At 44.9% G+C, this 20,730-nt stretch overlaps 1 pseudogene; it reads left to right on the top strand.

Annotated features, from left to right (window-relative positions):
- The first annotated feature begins 4,172 nt into the window (after positions 1–4,172).
- LOC127689517 (F-box/WD repeat-containing protein 15-like) lies at positions 4,173–20,414 on the top strand (annotated as a pseudogene).
- The last annotated feature ends 316 nt before the right edge of the window (positions 20,415–20,730 follow it).

Genomic DNA, 20,730 nt, shown 5'->3' with positions numbered 1-20,730 from the left:
TAAAAGTACCTTCTCCTGTGCATGCACAGGGTAGAGCTGATGTCCCAGGCCCTTGGTAAGTGTGCTCCTTTGTACTTTAAGACAATAAGTCAAGGACCTCAGGACCAAGACAGAGTGCACACAGACAAACCATGGACATATGCATGTACACATAAGCAGACACACACACATACAAAATGGATATGTTTACATGGAGAGACACACTTTTGAAACTACGCTCTCAACTGATTCAGATTGTAAATATTTTGAGGACTGCAGGCCCCACCATTGTCTTTGCTACCACAGAGATGGAGGTTAGAATGTGAAGCAGTAATCAAAGCCAAAGCAGCCTGAAGAGAGGACTGCAGGCCACAGTGCAGGCCCCGAAAGAGCCAGAGGCCTCCCTGGGCTACACTTCCTCAGTTTTCTTCTTTCTTTTTCATTTTTCTTTCCTTTATTTGACTTTGAGACAGGTCTCCCTCTCTAGCCCTGACTGACTATCCTGGATTGTGATAAATAGTCCATGACTCAAACTTAAAGATCTCTCTGCCTCTGCCCTTCAAGTGCTGGGATGAAAGATGTGTGCCACAATGCCTGGCTTTCAACTTTCTGTTTGCATGTTTGCTGAGGCAGAGGATGGCCCTGGCTTCTGTCTCTGAGTGCCTGATTAGATGTTCAAATGCAGATCTCTTATAACTCCTTGTAACAGACATGAGGCATTCCTACCCCAGACACCTTAACAGTGGATATTTTCCATTCATGATAGAGATCAGATTGTTTTTACAATGTGTAATTGTTTAAGATGTGTGTGTGTGTGTGTGTGTGTGTGTGTGTGTGTGTGTGTGTGTGTGTGTGAATGAGAGAGAATATCATCCTATGATCCAGACTGGCCTAGAATTCACTGTGGAGTTTAGGTTAGCCTCGAATATGAATTCTCTTGCCTGCAGATGCCAGAAAAAAGGCATTTGTCCTGCTGGTACTGAGGTTAAAGCCACCATGTGGGTACTGAAAATCAAACACAGGTCCTCTGGGAAAACAGCCAGTTCCTGCCAGAGCAAGAATTGGCTCCAAGCCGCCTGGCTTCCGGGACTTGGGAGGAGACTTACATTCTACCTGGAGAACCTGGGACATTTCAACTTTCAGTCTAATAGTGCGTCTATGCCATCTCTCCAAGCTGGGATCCAAGTGTGACACCAAGCTTCAGGCTGTGGAAACCAAGTTCTGTCTATTGCTTCATCTCAGGGCCAAAGACTTCAATCTGAACAAGGCATAGGCCACTCCAGAGATGCAACAGCCAGCATACCTGCCTGCCTCACACCCAGGAGGGACATGGCAACATTTGGAGACCCCTGGCTCCCAGTCCAGCCCAGGTTCCTCTTTGTGTTGGAATGTAATGGCACATGTATGTGTGATATGGGGCTGTGACCTTGGGTCACACAGAAGCTCTGCCCTTGGAGGAAGTGTGCCCTGGTCAAAAGCCCCGTGGACTCAGAGCATAAAAAGTGGGCGTTCACTGCACAGTGCCCACACAGAGAGAACAGACTTCTCACCCTCTGCTTCCTCTCCTATAAGTCATTTCCTGACTACCTGCCAGAGAAGTCACCATAGGAAAGCTGTTGCATGTGTGGGACCCTGCTTACCGGCTGGTTTTTCATGCCCAGAGGCCAGGCCTGCTCTGATGATCCACTCCACAGAGGTTTCTAGGAAGATGAGGAGAAGGGGAAGGGCAGAGAACAGAAGCTATAAGTTCCACACTCACCCTTCCTGAGGTGGAAGGTGGTGATGGGAAGGCAGAAACTGGGAGCCAGAGGACTTGGGTCCTTGCTGGGACTCAGTGTCCCCAATAGAAACTACATAGGGATCTGATAGGAGGCATGGGAGTAGTTCGATCTTCTTGTATTTGTTGAGGTCTGTCTTGTGACCAATTATATGGTCAATTTTGGAGAAGGTACCATGAGGTGCTTCATCTCAGGGCCAAAGACTTCAGTCAGAACAAGGCATAGGCCACTCCAGAGATGCAACAGCCAGCATACCTGCCTGCCTCACACCCAGGAGGGACATGGCAACATTTGGAGACCCCTGGCTCCCAGTCCAGCCCAGGTTCCTCTTTGTGTTTGAATGTAATGGCACATGTATGTGTGATGTGGGCCTGTGAGCTTGGGTAACACAGAAGCTCTGCCCTTGAAGGAAGTGTGCCCCGGTCAAAAGCCCCATGGACTCAGAGTATAGAAAGTGGGCTTTGTAACTGAAACATTAAAATCCAATCTCAATCTCTCTCTCTCTCTCTCTCTCTCTCTCTCTCTCTCTTTCTGTCTTTCTCCTCTCTTTGCTTCCTCTATCTATCTCTGTCTCTGTATATCTCTCTGACTTTCTGTCTCTATCTCTGTCTCTCCATGTGTCTCTGTCTTTATGTATCTCTCCCTCTCCCCCCCCCACCCCATATGTCTGACTTCATATTAAACTCCACCTGGCCTTTTTGTTCCTCACTAATCAGGTGAAGTGCATGTTGGGGTTGGTCGGGTAGTTGCTAATTGGCTTTTTGAGACAGGGTTTCTTTGTGTAGCCTTGGCTATCCTGGAACTTGCTCTGTACACCAGGCTGGCCTCAAACTCAGAGATCTGTTTGCCTCTGCTGGGACCAAAGGTGAACACACCACTCTGAGAAGGACATCATGTCCTTCTTTAAAATCACTGTGTTTGCTGACCAAGAACAGGATTCTATGCAATGATCTGAGCTCACCTGCCCATTGTGTAATGTGCCTGGAACTATGCACAACCCGAAGAAATACCATTTTGACAAGAATAATCACTGTTTTTTTTCTTGAGATGTGCAGAACTGAAAAACACATGTATGACCAGTGATCAGGGTCACTTCTGCATACCTGGCCGCTGACTTCACACATGACAAGGCACCTACCCACCCTGTCTCCAGTCACCTGTTACTAGAACATACTTGTCTTCCTGGAAGTGTTGGCCTCTCACTGGCCATTCTGTGACCAGCTAGCTCATCAATTAATGCAATTCTCTGCCATGCACCATCTTGTTCCTCACCTGGTTGGGTCCGTCAGGCTCTAAGCAGAATGTGACACAGTCTGTCACAGTGAACCTGTGTTCAGAGGAAAACTTGAGAGAGTCAGTTCTCATCTGCCACATGGTTCTTCGGGCTCAAAAACACACACAAACCCACAAATGCACATCTGGCTTTATATTAAATGGCTTCTTCAGTGGAACTTTTTTGCACAGTACCACAGCCGCTCAATAAGCCCAAGGTCAGCACAGGTCTTACACCACAGAGTTACCCAACTCATACCATTTGCTGTGGGGAGAGCATTTGCTAAGTGTCAGCCACCCAGAGACCCCTGTGCTCATGATGTCCTTCTCTGAGTCCAAATAGCCAAAGGAAAGTCCCAGGTAAGACAGTAAGCTCTACCCTGTGGATGCACAGGAGGTAATTTTAGAATCAAAAGTACATTCTGATTTCTGATTAGTAATATAATCAGCATGACCCTTTTACACTTTTGGAAACACAGTCTCATTCTTTAGCATAAGCTAGCCTGGACTTCGTGTGCAGTACATGTAAAAGTGCCTATCTGCATGAGTGCACATGCATGTGTTTGGGCATCCGCCAGCAGTAACCATCAGGTGTCTTCTTTGATCCCCCCTTTCTATTAGAAAGCTAAGAACACAAGCACATACTCTCAGAGGCTGTACCAGCCAGGAGAGGTCACTCTGCTGATCTAATTCAGTTCTCAAGGTAGACATAGACTTGGAAACCATATTCCCTACACCAGTAATTTGGAGCAACAGAATGGGCTTCACATAAGAAATTGAACCTGTAGAAAATTAGTATATTACTCAGTATTTTCTAGAAAGTTGTGAAAAGTACATAATCAATCGGGGCTGTCCCAGTTCATGGACTTTTGGTTTCCACAGTACTAGGAAGAGGTTGTTGAGCTCATGTATGCAATGAAAGACACTGTGGAGTAGTTTAGGTGTGAGCGCTCTCAGCTGAGTGTTTCTGTCTCCAGTGAGTGGGGGCAGGGGCAGGCTGAGAGTCTACACACCTGCAGCTTGCTCCCATCAAAGCCTGATGAGCTGTGGGTGGCCATCCTGCTGACCCTTTGGCCAAGCCTTTAAAATGTGAGCAAGCTGGGGAGGAAAAAGAAGAGTCAGTGTGGACGTAGGCCACAGAAGATGGAGATCCATTTGCCCAGTGTGCCGATGATGAAAATCCTCTCCTATCTGGATGCCTTCAGTTTGCTCCAGGTTGCCCAAGTGAACAAGGTAAAAAAAAACTTTTGGGCTGAGTCCTCCATGGGGTGCATCCTACATAAGGCCGCTTTGGCCTTTCCTGCTCAACATGGAGTCTCAGCTGAGCATCACCCTCACTCAGCCTGGCTTCCTTCCTTCCTTCCCTCTTTCCTTCCTTCCTTCCTTCCTTCCTTCCTCCCTCCATTCCTTCCTTCCTAAAACTTAACTCATTCACAACTGTCTACTGAGCTCTCACACATATCTGTGTCTTGGGGACTCAGTTGCTTCTCTGAACCAACAGGAGCACCAGCCTACAGAATAGCAAACAGATATATCTAGAGCTCACAGGTTAGCATTATCCACTCTGAAGACCTCAAATCTGGTTCAATGAGGCAGGAGTGGTGGCTCACACCTGCAATTGAAGCACTTGGGAGGTGGAAGCAAGATGATCAGGAGTGTGGGTCAGACTCAATCACATAAACTTAAACCCAGCCCAGGCGACTAGACACCCTATCTCAGAACAGTAACAGAGATAACAAAATTCTGCTAAAGGAAAAGAACCAGCTGCCCTGTGGAGATGTGCTGCTGACACGTGTCATCCTTGAGACTTCATGTCAGTCCTTTGAAGGCTGGCCCTCCTTCCTCTGAGCCCTCACAAGGTGACTTGTGTTTGCTGGGAGAGGTCTCTCCAGGCTGGCTGGGCCTGGAGAGCTAGGACTGTGTTTGATTAACCTGTGTAGGCCCAGCACAGAACAAATTGAGAGCAGGAGAGGGAGGCGGTTGTTGCTTTAAGGATTCTTTTCTCTCCCATAGAGCTGGAATGCAGTTGCAAGCAGTGATGTCCTGTGGAGGTAAGGAGAGGGGCAGGGTGGGATGGGAAGAGGGGACAAGATGGGGCAGGAAGGGAGGAAGAGGCCTTCTGATACTGGACCTGGACCTCTGCTGCGGGAGGATGGTTAATGAATAAGAGTTTTAAGCACTGTAACCTTGGCTCTAAGGTAGGGTGACTGGGTTCAGCCTGATGGAATTGCAATTGTGCATTGCAGGAAGTTCTGTCAGAAGAGATGGCTCTTCTGTGACAAGGTCAACGTACAGCTCCTGGGCATGGTGACATGGAAGCAATTCTTTGTTTACCAAACATGGCAAGATCATGCCAAGTCCCGGGCAAAGCCAGAAGATTTCACTTACAAGGAAATTCCTGTGGATTTTGGTATGGGCTTGGGTACCCTAGAAGAGACGTCCACTTGGTTTTTTCCCATTCTGTGCAGTCCTACATTCTCATTTAATAACAGGCAGGGAATTGTAGGTTAACAGGAAGGGGCTGCTGTGCTAGCCTAGCCATGGAACTAATCTGTGATCTGCTGAGTGGTTGCTCCACATTGTAAACCTGCCCTATCCCTCCCTTTCCCTGAAGGGTCGAACCCTTGCTTGTGTGTAGAGAGAATTTAATGGGGAAATTAATACCTAGACTTTAGTATATATCCTTCTCAAAAACCTTCCTTGGAACAATTTTCTGATGGAGAGATATTACTAAATTTTTTACATTTATTATTTTTAGTGTTTGTGTGTGTGTGTGTGTGTGTGTGTAATGTGTGTAAATGGCACAGTATGTGTGTGTCAGAACACAACTTTGTGGAATCCATTCTCCTAAAGGATAAATCTTAGCTTTTCTGTTTGTTTTGAGATAAGGCCTCACTATACAGCTGTGGCTAGCCTGGAACGTGATCTAGGCTGGCCTCAAACTCAAGATCTGCCCCTTGCCTTCGCTCGGACTGGTACATCTCTACACCTGGCTTTTTCTTTTGTTTCTTTTACTCTTCCTTTCTTCCTCTTTCTTTCTCTCTTCCTTTCTTTTCTTTCTTTCTTTTTTCTTTTTTTCTTTCTCTCTCTTTAAGCCAGGATCACATGTACCACAGGCTGACCTCAAACCCTTCATGTAACAAACACCAATAACCTTGAATTTCAGATCCTTCTACCTCCAAATGAATACTGCGTTACAGTCCATAGTCCTCTAGAAACACAACCAAGCGCCCTGCCCACTGAGTTACAGTCCCAGCCCCCAGCCTCCATTTTGAATCTATAGAAACAGATTAAAGAGGAAATGTCTCTGAACAAATGACCAGCCTGCAGCTTGCTTGGCTGCCTCTTACTTCATCCTTTCCACAGCTTTTATATAAGCCTTCTACATGACAGAGGGAAAGGAAATATACCTCCTTCTGTTTGAGTGCCGCCTCGACTATTTGTGTCCACATATTGTTGTGGTTTCCTTGCAGGAGTTCCAGGATATGCATGTTATATGTCTGGCCGTGGCTTAACAAGAAACAGACAAGGCAAGTCAATTGTCTGTATGGTAACTTCCACGAACATGATTTCCACCTGGGATATTCACGCGGTGAGTCTGGCTGGTGAGTAGCAAGTTACCTGGATATGAATTCTGATTTCATCTTATTGTTGTAGGTTATGATGAGACAGGATCCCTCTGTACAGACCTGGCTGTGTTGGAAATCCCTGTATAGATCCACCTACCTTGACTTCCCATGGGCTCAGAGGTTAGCAAAACCATACCTGATTTTTCCTTCTTCATATATGTGTGTATGTGTGTGTGTGTGTATTTAGATTAAATGATTTTATATGTATGAGTGTTTTCTGTGCATATATATACATATATATATATATATATATATATATATATATATATATATATAATGTGTGAAATACATTTGTCTCTGCTGCCCATGGAGATCACAAGAGGGTGTCATGTCCCTTAAATATTGGAGTTGCACTGTATGCTGTGGGGCCAGGGGCTGTGAGCACTGAACTCAGGTCCTCTGCTAAGTCATCTTTGCAGTCCTGTCAGTGTTTCAAAGTTTCCATCATAAAGATTGTTCTCAAACAATGTCAGATTTACTCCTAGGTATTCTTTCTTAAGATGTAGTTTTTACTTTATATATATATATGTATGACTGTGTTTGTTTATGGTTGGTGACGACTGGCAGAGGCCAGAGGCTGTGAGGTGTTGTGTAGGCTTTGGGAACTCAATTAGGGTCCTCTGCAAGAGCACTAATTGCTCTGAACTGATGAACCATTACTCTGGCTCCTTACTCCAGGGTTTGTTTGTTTTTTTTGTCATTGTTTCTGTTTGTTTTTTGAAACCGGCATTTACTGTGTAAGAGCCTTGGAGCAAATTTGCTCTGTAGACCAGGCTGGACTTGAAGTCTGAGATCTGCCAACCTCTGCCTGCTGGGATCATAAGCCTGTACCATGTCCACCAGCCCCCTTCAGGGTGGTGTTCGAGGCTGCTGTGAATCGGACGGCTTCCCTGATCCTTCTTCGCTGTGTTTAGGAAGGGTACTGATTTTTTTTTTCCATGTTAACTTTGTAGCCTGTCAATTTGCTGGAAATTTATCAGTTCTAAGAGTTTTCCAAAGGAGACTTGGGATCTCTAAGTGCAGGCTCAGAGTGTCTGCAAATGAGGAAACTCTGGTTTTTCTTTCCTATTGAGTTCTTTTTTGTTTGCTAGGTTTGTTTTATTGTTGTAGATAAATTCATATTGAATGACAGTAGAAAGTGGGGATTTACTTGTCTTTTTCCTGATTCTGCTTGAAATGCTTTGATTTTGTTGTTTTTGTTGTTGTTGTTGTTACACTCTATGAGGGGGTACAGTAAAGAAACTGCTGACTTTACTGCCCCATGACATGATTAAGGTTTTTTTAATTGTAGATATGAGAGAACGGCCAGAGGCATCTGGAAGAGTCCAGAGCAGCCAGAGTAAGAAGAAGACTGTGCAGTGTTTTTAAAAGGCCAGGATATGTTTTGTAGAGCACAGGATGATGAGGTGGGAAGGGCGCCTTGGCGGGCAGGCCCAGGCTGAGGCAGCCTTTGCCCTGAGGTACCAGACATAGGATGGGTAGAGTGTAGACTCGAGTTTATTTAGAGCATGGGAAGGGGAGTGGAGGAGGGAGCAGAGACAGAGAAAGATGGAGAGAGAGAAAGGGACAAAGAGAGGAGAGCAGAGGCCGGTCAGAAAATGTGGAGGGGAAGGGGAAAGAGGGAAAAAGGGGTTAGGGAGAAAAAAAGTCAGACAGGAGGGACAGAGAGCAAAGAGGGGCCAAACTGCTCCTTTTAGAGCAAGCCAGGCCTACCTGGCTGTTGCCAGGTATCTGTTGGGTAGAGCCTAGAAGGAATTCTAACACCCCTCCATTTTGGTTTAATTTTTAAAAGGCAGAAACTATAATAAGGACATGGTGAAGAAGGGACAGGGTCATTGTGATCTTTAGCTCCCTTCTACTGACTTTGGGGCGACCTGTCAGGGGAACCTAAGGAAATGGGATGAGGATGCTCGTCCCATCTTAGCAAAGTTGCTTGTTCCCTTGCTGTCCAGAATGGGTAAGAACATCTGTGGGTAGGGAGGAGCAGATCCAGTGGAAGCGTCTGTCTGTGAGAGCAGGCACTGGCACATCTGTGGGTTGCTTCTCTGGAGTTTTCCTGGATGTAGATTTTGAGTAAATACCTGGACTTAGCAAGATGCTGAAACACTTATATATATTAGAGGTAGAGAATAAAGTTAGGTAGTTTGGGGATTTTTTTTTTTTAAAAAAGGCCTTAAGTGTACATTTGAAACCCTTAGGTCTTGGTGGTTGGGGTGAGAGGAGTCCCAGTCCCAGGGAACAGGAGAGGAATCCCACCCTCTGGAATAGGTAATAGGTAGAAACTTAGGCTATTGATTATCAAGGTACTTATCTTGATGGAGTGTGTTTGGTCCATGGGTGGATCTGAGTGGGTTTCCTAGCACTTATAAGTTTACAGAAGAGATAAATCTGTTAACAGCAGGAACACTCTTTAAGATGACTTTAGGGAAGACAAAAATCTTTTTTGGAGCAGAAGGAACAAGAAAGGCTTTTCCCATCTATTTGTGAGACTGAACATCCATACATATATATATATATAACATAATGAGAAACATTTTAACTTTACGTTTAAAAGACAAAGGAAACTTGAAAATTTGACCATGTGAATATGATAGTTGACTATATAGTTTAATATAAGAAACACCTTAAGTCTATAAGAATGATAAGAGAAAAGGTGTGGGGTCATTTCAACACCAGATTCAGGGCAGCTGCTGAAAGGTGAAGTAAGGTTTCTTGACAGAGTCATTGAAGAAGTAAGTGGCAGTTGTGAGTTAGTTCCTGGGGGTACACATAGTCAACAATTTTTAAAATGGCCAGGTTTTGTGACATTAAGTTGTTGGTAGGCCGAGATCAAGGTCTGAAGCAGAAGAAAAGAGAAATGACAGGTTAGTGTCATTTATGAGACAAATGTCAAGGAAGTAATGATTTTGGACGAGTTTAAGAATGTTCTATGGTGGGTGGGTTGGGTCTAGGCCCCTAAGGGCCACAGGTCTAGCTATCTTGTCATCTCAGTTGTTTCCCTTGGGGACAATAGATTCATCCATCTGGTGGGACCTGCAGTGATGAATCCCAGCTTGACTCGGGCAGAGGTAGTCTGGCCATAAGGCCCAGGAGATGAGAAGCTTTTCCTTGTTGGGGAAGAACATTGGAGAAATGACTCACTTGTCTTAGGCAGTATGAGACATGTAACTCCCTGGGTATTCTCTTTCCACAGTTTAGGCCAAGCCCTGGCAGCAGGCAAGGTAATGGAACAGGGTTTCTCAACAGATATCACAGGGCAGTAATGTCCCTGTGCCCATGTCATTCAGATCTTGGGGGGCAGGGGATTCACTGTCAGAATTTGGGAGTCTCTATTATAGTAAGCTAAAATACTTACCATTGCATTTAGCAGATTTCTGACAAAATTGAAAGCCAGTATCTATTAAGTATATCTGAGTTAGACAATCCATCTTGATTTGTTCTAGAATATATCTTGTAAATAAAGAGAGTACATTATAACATTGTGACAGTAGTAAATGATACCTTTTGGTAGATGGGAACTGCTTTCAGAAGTTCCTGAGGAATATTGGCTTTAATCTAACTGTCAGAAATCCTATCATCCACCTTGACCTTATTTCTGGATATTTGGAGAGTCTTGAGAGCTAACATTTATCACATAATATACGTTAGCTACAAGTTTGTGTGTTAGTGTGCTTTCTGTTGCAGTGTTAAAAGGCCAAGGCCAAAAAGTAACCTGGAGGAAAGGACTCATAGGTTACAGTCACCAGAGGAGGCTGAGGCAGAAACTGTAGCAGGGGCCATGGAGGGTTGGTCACTCTCTCTGGCTCGCTCTCCATGGCTTGCTCAGTTAGCTTCCTCATAGCACCCACAACCCCAGCCTGGCAGTAGCACCTCCTATAGTGGGCTGAGTCCTCCCACACTGATGATGAATTAGAGAAATACTCTGCAGATGTGCTTAGAGGCCATCAGCCGGCATGGATGTGGGGGTAATGCCCTTCCTCCACTCATCATCTGTGGTAGTCAGGCGAGTCGGCCCTGCCCTCTCATTGTCTGTGGAACTAGGAGAATGAACACCCGTTCCTTGACTGGGCCGCACAGTGGAACTGTGCTCTCTTGGGGGGGGGGGGCAATGGACACAGCTGTCCTCCACGTGATTCTTTCTCTGACAATGTCTACCAGGGTTTGAGGTTGGTTGGTTCTGTTTGTCTGTAAGAAGGTCTTCCCCTGTAGTCCTAGCTGGCCTGGACATATGTAGACCTCCCTGCTTGCACTGTCAGTAAAAGGTGAACTGACTCTGAGCACAGAGCCCATGATTGTTCTTCATCCATGTTTGTGGGAGTTGGTTCTCTTCCATGTGGTCCCTGGGGATTGACCTCCTGTCATGAGGTTCTGTGGTGGGTGCCCTTCCCTGCTGAGCCATCTTGGCAGCCATGTTCTTCTTTCTGGTCTGTACAGTGAGTGTGTGCTCGCCTCTGAGCATAATGCATGTGTCCTGTTTTCCTGCCCACTCCTGCCCCAAATAATCTAGATGTTTGTTTTACTCTCTGCGTTTCTTTTTATTTTTACATACATAGATACTCTGGGTGCACGTATGTCCATGTGAAGGTGTCAGATCCCCTGGAACTGCAATTACAAACAGTTGTGAGCTGCCATGTTTGTGCTGGGAATTGAACCCATACCCTTAGGTTAAGGACAGCTGATGGTCTTAACTGCTGTGCCATCTCCCCAGCCCTGTGTTTCTTTTTCTTTTTTCAGATACTCTTGTAAAGTAGTCCCAGCTGTCCTGCAACTTGACATGGTATACCAGACTGGCCTCAAACTGCTAGTGACCTTCCTGCCCCTGCCTCGCTGGGCTGGGATTCTAGGCATGTGCTACCATGTCCAGTGAGGGATGCTTAGAGTTTTCATAATCTTTTCTTGTAAGGAAGAAGGGGTTCCGGTCTGGATGAGTCTTCCAAATAAAGGTCATGGGTAAAAGCAGTTGAACTAGAGGTGCTCAGACATGACGATGTTCTTGTCCCCCAGGGCATTAGGACCTGGGAAAGCCTAGTGCATCCCACCACTATCTACCTGTTGACTACCCTCCCTGAGAGTACATAGTGGTCACTGTAGATTCAGAATCAACTATCAAACTGTGGGACTGTCAGAACAGGAAAGCTCTGGCGAGTAAGAGCCTGTTCTTTCCCTGTCAATCACTGAAAGCTGTCTTAACAAAGCATGGCCCGATTGTTCTGGTAAGTGACCCCCAAATCTGGAGTAGTCACACAGAACAAAATATTTGCCAGTTTGAGGTCTCATTAATATCAAATCTCAACCTGCATTCTTGGAGTCTCTGTAAACTCTGAGAATCAATCACAGTAAACCATAAACATGGCCATCCCTTAGCCTTTGACCTATTTCATATACATTTCCTTAAGCCATTCTCTTAAAAATATGATTTTAAAATTCTTTTCTGGATCTGGGGAGAGATGGCTCAGTGAGCAGCAGTCTTTGCTGTGCATGAATGAATGCTCAAGTTCAAATCCCTGACACTCACATATAAAGTAGGATGTGGCTAAATGTGCCTGAAACTCCAGTGCTGTTGGGGATGGAAACACAAGGGTCACTGGGACTAGACGGCTGCTGGCCAAGCCAGCCTAATTCCAGGTTCAATAAGAGACTCTCTCAGGAGATCAGGAGAAGAGTGTTCTAACAGGATACCTGGCATCCTTCCCCAGTTTCCATGTATGCCCAGGTATGTAGATCTATATACACATACATACAGATACATATAACACACATAGACACAGACACACACACTCACACTTTTTCTATGTGATTTTACATCTCTTTGTCTTTGAAATTTTATTATTGTTGAATCCATGAATTTGGATAGAGTCAATACAGAAAAAAATGAGAATTTTATCACATATTGAGGAAAAAGGATAATGTTGGTGTCCCATTGAGTTCTGGAGAAGAGTGTTTTAAGGCTTGAAAGTCTTTACACATACCCTTTATCATGTGGTTGAGAGAGAGTCTCATGATGAAGTTTGTCCTAGATGGCCTAGAACTCACTGTATAGACTAGGGTGTTCCAACACACAGAGATCAGACTCCCACTGACTTCTGAGTGTTGGGATTAAAGATATATTCTACCGTGTACTACAAACGTTTCTTTAAAGAAAATTCTGCAGAGCATGGGGGTGCATGCCACAGAGGCAGGTGAATGTCTTTAGTTTGAGGCCATCCTGGTCTACATAGTAAGTTCCAGGATAGCCAGAGCTACACATAGAAAGCCTGTGTGAAAAAAAAAAAAAACCAAAAGGAAAATTATTTTTTGTGAGAATATTTTGCCTACATGTGGGTCTATATATCCACTCTGTTTGTGTCTCTGTCTCTGTCTCTGTCTCTGTCTGTCTCTCTCTCTGCACACAGTTACCCACTGAGTCTTCCCTCGCAGGTCTAGAGAGTCTTATTCCATGGGATCAGCCCAGACACTCTGTGAGGCAGGCTGGTCAGAGCTTTGGATCTCATCACTGGACTTGAAGACACAGTGGTGTATCTCAGAGCAGGTAACACTGTTTCCTCCATGCTTAACCTTTTCCCACTGACCAGGTGCTGGTGGTCTGATTTCAGGCAGGCGATACCTCGGGTAACCTCTATGTCTTTAGGATTCCCGACTTACACCTCATTTCCAGAGTCAATGTATTCCCATACGGTATTGATGGAATCTACTGCTCTCCTCAGAAGAAATGGGTCTTTCTGAATAAGAAACACCCACATATCTTCCCAAAGGTAGGTCTGTTCTAGCAACTCCAGGGTGAAGGTGGGAGACAGTGGGAAGGTCCAGCCCTCAGGGAGGTCCAGGTAGACCCCTCCCCCTCTCCTAAGCCCTATCATAAGGAAAGTCATCCTACAGATGTCAGGGAAGAATAATGTCTTGGAAGCAGTCACGTGACCAGTCACAATGGCAAATGTCTATTAGTGAAGTGTCCTTGACATGTGGCTCAGCCAAAGGAAAAAATCAGGTGAAATAACAGTCCCCAGAGACCTTAACTGGTCCTGAACTCAATGTAATTTTCTACCAATGACTGACAGGATCACCAGTGGCTGACAGATTTCACAATAATTGCTACCATAACCAGTGCTTTAGATCCTGACTTCTCTCTTAACTGCCAGCTCTCTAGTGCCTGGTTTTAGGTACTATGAGACAGACAGTCTGCTCAGAGGCCAAGTACTCCTCAGTGCACAAGCATATTTGGTTGGTTTTATACATTGATATACATTCAAAGCAGCCTAGGTTACAATATGACAGTCTCAATGCCTCATTTAAAAAAATAAGTATATAAGCCGGACGTGGTGGTGCACGGCTATAATCCCAGCATTCTGGGAGGCAGAGGCAGGCGGATTTCTGAGTTTGAGGCCAGCCTGGTCTACAGAGTGAGTTCCAGGACAGCCAAGGCTATACAGAGAAACCCTGTCTCAAAAAAACCAAATAAAAAAATAAGTATATAACAGCCCTGGAGTAGTCCTCTGCACAGGGAAAATGTACTTAACCAAGCTCTGCCTGATGTGTCCTCTGCAGTAGGATGACAAGGTGCTCTGACCTGGGTCAGGGACTCCATTCTGTCTCTGAATATGATGGGAGGGGCAGGAAGACTGAGTTATTCTGACCCTGAGCTGGAGCAATGGCTGCTCTGCCCTGTCCTGTGTGAGAAACAGATGTGGGCACTCCTGGGTTTCTTTTGAAGTCCCTTGACTGGCGTGCGTATGTGCCAGGCTAAACAGGTTTTACTCTTCATTGATTCCACTGGGCAATCCTCTCTGCAGGTGTTTTACATGAGCAGCTTACTGAGGACATCAGAATTCTCTGCTCCTGTGTCTACCAATCTTGAATTTTCATTTTGTGAGAGAGCTTTCTGGACCCCAAGAAGGGAAGACAGGATAACACTGATGTCCATGAGTGCCCCCCCCAGTAAACACAAAATTTGTCACATTTGATATGAAGCTGGAAAAGACTGGGACAGAAATAATTGTTAAAGGTAAACCTCAGAAAATTCTCAAGCCAGATACGATGGCTCATGCCGAAAATCAGAAAAGTGAGTCAAGAGCTTCATAGAGGATGCTGACTCACAAACAAAAAAGATGAAGCTGACAAGATAGTTTAGCACGTACACATGATACATACATGCATGAAGACATGTATACACACACACACACACACACACACACACTGATAAAGTAAAAAAAAAAAATGTAAAAAAAGGCCATGCCTGGTGGTGCACACCTCCAATGCCAGCATTCAGGAGGAGAGACTCTATCTCTCCATGTTCCAGGCTAGCCTGATCTATGCAGTGAGTACCAGGTTAGCCAGGGATGCACAGTGAGACCTTGTCTCAATAACAGGAAACCCCAAAGACAAATAATAAAGAACTATATTGTGGGGTGGCAAAATGTCTTAGGGCCCTGGTTCTCTACCTATGGGTCATGACCCCTGTGGTAAACTTCTCTTCAAAATACTTTAATCACAAGTGATAACTAGCAAACTTACCATTATGAAGTAGCAAAGAAGGTAACTTTATGGCTGGGGTGACTCCCCAAGGCCACATGAGAACTGTGTTAAAGTTCAGTAGGAAGCATTAGGAAGGAGGAGAAGCCCTGGCTTAGAGGGCAGAGACACTTAACTACCAAGCCTGGCAACCTAGTTCAATAACTGGGGACCACATGATGGAGGAGAGATCCAAATCCCTCAAGTTGTCCCCTGACGCCCACATGTGTGCTGTGGCATGAATACCTACACATATGTAACACTGTGAAAGTGATTTTTAAAAGAAATCCCAATTTCTCTGTGTCTCCCGCAAGTGCTCATAGTAAGCTATAAATGCCTGTCATTGTTTTGTATTTTCAGGCTTTGAAGACAGGGTTTCTCTGTGTAGCCATGGCTAACCTGGAACTTGCTCTGTAGACCATGCTGGCCTAGACCTTGGAGATCCCTGGCCTGTGCAGGGATTGTGGATCTCCACACGATGCTGCTGCACATGATGTTTCTGTAAAGGTAGCAGGAGGCTCCTTGGCCAGATGTGAACTCAGGCCTGTTTGATGGTCACTGAACTAGCAAACTACAGTTCTCTCGGGCAGATAAGTTTCCATTTCTTTCTTGTACTAGAGACTGGGTTCTGCTGTCTTTCCGAGTATAGTTGTCTTTCCAATGTTTGAGCTATTGACTGTCCACACCGACCCTGTGTCACAACCTGCCTTCCCGTGACCAAGGACATGGACTTGTCAGACCAATGGACTGTATTCGTTGTCTCTATGAGACTAGCATGCCATGGAAGTAGGGATTTGCTTTGCACTGAGCATTAAGGATGTTTGTTTGGAATAGGACATTTGTCTTCAAGCTTCTCCTTGCCAGAATATGAGGAGAGCCCGGAATGGATGGGAGTCGGTGATAAGGACGTGATTGTTCAACTCTGTCCTCTCTCCTGCTCTTCAGCATGAATGCAGCTCTCCGTCTGCAGACATTTCCACATGACCCTGAAGAGATTTTGAGACTCTGGGTGGTAAGTTTAGAATGTGTGCCCTCCAGTGGGGTTTTTGAAAAAATAGATTTACATTTCTTAAACTTCATACTGTTGGTGTGTGCGCATGTGCACTTGTACTTGGGAGAGCACTTGCAGAGGCCAGAGGCCGACTTCTTGGCTTTAGTCTCTCTCTTTCCACCTTCACCTGGGCTCAGAGCACCAGGCTCACTCAGCAGGTGCCTCTACCTGATGAGCCATCTCCTAGGTCCTCTCCCTGTCTTTTGATCTGACATTGACTCCAGCCTGCTCACAGCTGGGTGTTCTTTGTAGGACCCCATTCATGTCATTGTCACCCTTCATGATGGCTCTTTGGAGGTGTATGCATGGGAGGAGAGAGGCCCACTGCTCAGGAGGTGTTATCGGCTGCATAACAGATCTCTGCCACCGCAAAGGTGAGCTCTGCTTCTTGACTTCAACTGCACATTAATTTTCAAGCATTTCTGGGCTGGAGAGCTGGCTCAGCAGTTAAGAGCACTGGCTGCTCTTCCAGAGGACTTGGGTTCAATCCCCAGCATCCACATGGTGACTCACAACTGTCTGTGACTCCAGTTCCAGGGGATCTGACTGACTCCTTCACACCAATGCATTTAAAGAAAAGGTAAACATATTAAAAAAGTTCTAAGTAAAAATGCATTTGTAAAAGAGAAATGAACTTTCTGTAAAAAGATATGACTAAATTTATGATCCAGCATCACACAGAACCCACACTGTTCTGTGTATGTGTAATATTTAAGAAGCAGAGGCAGGAGGATCCAGAAGTTCAAGGTCACCTTCTGCTGTTTAGGAAGGTTGGCAGCCAATTGGGTTCATTGCAAAAGCATCACAAACAAAAAATAGGATCGGGCCAAACATAGCACAGGCCTTTAATCCTAGTACTCAGGAGGCACAGTCAACTGTCTATCTTGTCATTTCAAGTCCAGGCTGGTGTAGTGAGTCCCATCACATCCAGGGCTATAGAGAGAGACTGTGTATTAGGAATGAAGGGAGGGAGGGAAAAGAAAGAATCGCTAGTTCTTGGGATCTTGGGACCTCAGCACACACAGTTATGTCAGGAATCTCAGTCTCACAGTAGAAGTGTGGGCACTGTGTCCTCATAGCTTGTCTTTAATGGCAGGATGGTTCCCCTGAGTGTGGCCCCCATTTGGTTGCTTCATCAGTGAGCTGTCATTACCACCATTTGGCTAATTTTCCTTGGAGTTTTACTTGCCTTCATTGCAGTTATTTCCAGTGATCATGGTGTGGTGGCACAGGCCCCAAACCCTGCACCCAGGCTGCTGAAGCAAATGTTGAATGATATTTAGCAAGACAACCTGACCCTGTCTCAAAAAGAAAAAGAAAAAGAAAAAATTAGTCCACCCCCTCCCCTTACAGGATTTCTCTGTGTAGCCTCAGCAGTCTTGGAAACAGGCTGGCCTTGAACTCCACCTTGAAATGCATCTGTCTCTGCCTCCAGAGTGCTGGGACCTAAGGTGTTTGTCCAGAGTTCCTTTACAACAAGGGTCAACAGCACATTTCAATTTACCAATATAATTTATATTACATGTATGACTTAAAGATATTTATCCCTCTGAACATGATTGTACAAACAGCTATATTTCTGGCATTTAGGAAACTAAAGCAGAAGAATTACTTTCTTTTGAAAGAGTTTGAGAGTAGCCTATGCTAGTTCAAATCCAATGCTAATCTGGGCTATACAATGAAACCTTATTTCAATTTTTTCCCACTCACTGTGGTGGTTCTCTTTGTTCCGTTGATTTTTGTTGGTGGTGGTGTTGTTGTTGTTTGGTAGGTTTCACTGTTTTGTTTGTTTCTTCCACTATACTGAAGAAAGACATTGTAGTTTGATTTGGTCCCATTTGTCAATTCTTGCTTTGGTTGATGGTACTTGGGGGTTTCCAGCCAAGAACTCCTGCCTAGACCCGAGTCATGGAGCTTTTTCTACAGATTCTCTCTTAGTCATTTTCCATCTGAGATCTAGTCTTTCCTTCCGTGTGTTATGAGTTGAGTATTGAATTGTTGAGCAGTGGGAGGTATAAGAATGTGCTGGCTATTGAATCATCCTGACACCATTTATAGGAGAACCTATTCTATGTCATTAAAAAATCACCAAAGATAAAAGTCCAGGTTCTTCTCCTAGGCTCTGATGCACCTGTCTGATGGAAGTGTCCTTCATCCTGCTTGGATCACAACAGCTTGATGTGACATAATTTAAAATCTGATACAGTGATAGCTTCGTATTTTTTTGTTTTGTTTTTCTTATTTTGATCAAGAAGTCCTTGGCTATGTAAAGTATGTGTGTGTGTGTGTGTGTGTGTGTGTGTGTGTGTGTGTGTGTGTGTGTGTGTTTGAGCAGGTACATGTATGCAGTTTTTTTTGAGACATCTTGTGTACCTCCAGACTGACCTCAAACTTGTTATGTACTTTAGGATAGCCTAAAACTTTATGTATCCAAGGCTTTCTCTGAACTCCAGAACCTTCTCCCTCTCACTCAGTCTTGGTTGTTTTCATAAGTATTAGTTTCTTCTCCTTCATGATTTGGAAAAGGCTCTACGGTATCCTCCTGGCCTCTATGATGTGCTAAAAGATCTATTGTCATTGGTGTGAGTCATTCTATAGATGATCAGGTATAATGTCCCTCTGAGTTCAAGCTGTTTAATTTTTAGAAACTCTTTCTTGGTGAATCTAGTATAAAGTGTTGGATCTTAATATGTTTGGCCTTGATCTGCTTTTGACTCTGTAGACTATCCAGTAGATTTACAATTTGGAGAAGGTGCTTTGACTTTCTTGTGCTGGGGTGGGGAGTAAATCCAGGGTCTTGCACATGTAAAGAATGAACTCTGATAATGAACTTTACCCCAAAATTTCAGGGAGTTTTGATGTGTTGTTAACATGCCAGGTTGAGGGAGATAGGGTGCCATTTTCACCACCTCAGTGTAAAGGAGAATATGGTGTGGACGACAGGTTTTGGCTAGAGTCTGCAAGGCCAGGGGCAGGGGGCTGTGTTCTTGCTCAGGACAGGCCGTACACTTATGAGCTCCTGAGTGATCTGGTAGAGGTTTCCTTCAGTGGGAAAGAGCAGAATGATTGACATGTGCCCCACCATCTCCACGCCCCCTAGTGGGGAGGGGATGCATCACTGTATTCACTCTGAGTGGACCAAGTTTGGCTAAGGGAACACATCTCAATTTTGAAATAAATTTATACATTAACATCTTTGTTGCTTTCTGAGACAAGAGCTCACTATCTAGCCCAGACTAACCTCAAACTGCCTCAATCTCTGTCAATTCTCTGGCCTCAGCCTCCTGCATTGAAGTGATTTATAGGTATGTGGCCTCATACCTATAAATCACCCGACTTCTCTCTCTGTTCTTAGGTAATGTACTGAACAACTGAGAATTGAGAAATGTGGCAGAGGTCTACTGCAGAAGGCTGGGACTGGAACTCATGCTATGAATGACAGCCTTCCTTTGCCAATGTGCGCAGTTACTCAAAATTAACCTGAGATGGCTCAGCAGTTTAGGCAACTGCCACCAAGCCTGACAAGTTCAGTCTCTGGAACCTGCTTGGTGAAAGGAGAGAACTGGGTCCCACAAGTTATTATCTACCCACTCCATGCATAGGAGCACATGCATGCACTCAGGACACACACACACACAGGCACACACACAAGCACACTCACACATGTATGCAGTCACACATACACACACACAGGTATGCACACATAAACACATACCCACTCAGATAGACACAGGCACGCACAGGCTTGAGTGCACACATACACACAACAAATGACTATTTTTATTTGTTTATCTTGTGTATATGAGTATATGGTAGATGTTTTCAGAAACACCAGCACCAGAGAGGGCATAGGATGCCAATACAGATGGTTGTGAGTCAACATGTGGTTGTTGGAAATTCAAGACTTCTGGAAGATCAGTCAGTGCTCTAAATCACTGAGCTATCTCTCCAGCCCCTGACAAATAAGTATTTAAAAGATTTAAACAGATTCAGGACTGTGATGAAAAGACCGTCCTTTAATCATCCATTGATAAACCCCACTCCCATTTGAGTGCTGACATCTTGGTGTTTTCCCTTTGGCAGCTTCGTTGAAAACACACTATGTGACGATGTGAGCATAATTCAAGTGATGAGAAATAGCCCCGCCCCTGCATTCTGATGGCATATACCTTGAATTCTGATCTTGAAAACTCTCAATGATAATAAAGGTCTATTTGCAAGCCCAGGCTGGTGATTTCAGTGTTGCTAAGAACTGAAGAAGCTAAATGTGGCAGTGCATACTTTTAATCCTGACACTGGGGAGGCAGAGGCAGGGGGAAGATCTGAGTTCTGAGGCCAGCCTGGTCTACAGAGCTAGTTTCAAGCCAATCAGGGCTACATCATGAGAACCCATCTCTAAAACAAAACCTGTGGCTAGATGCATAAGCCATTTGGCTGTGACATCTGTCATTTCATTGCTATAGAATTCAGTCAGATGACCAGGCCATGTGGGCAGCTTATCACTATAGGAGACTTT

Source organism: Apodemus sylvaticus, chromosome 7 (genome assembly GCF_947179515.1).
Source record: "Apodemus sylvaticus chromosome 7, mApoSyl1.1, whole genome shotgun sequence".
Taxonomy (NCBI): domain Eukaryota; kingdom Metazoa; phylum Chordata; class Mammalia; order Rodentia; family Muridae; genus Apodemus; species Apodemus sylvaticus.
This window is presented reverse-complemented; position numbering and strand designations above follow the sequence as displayed.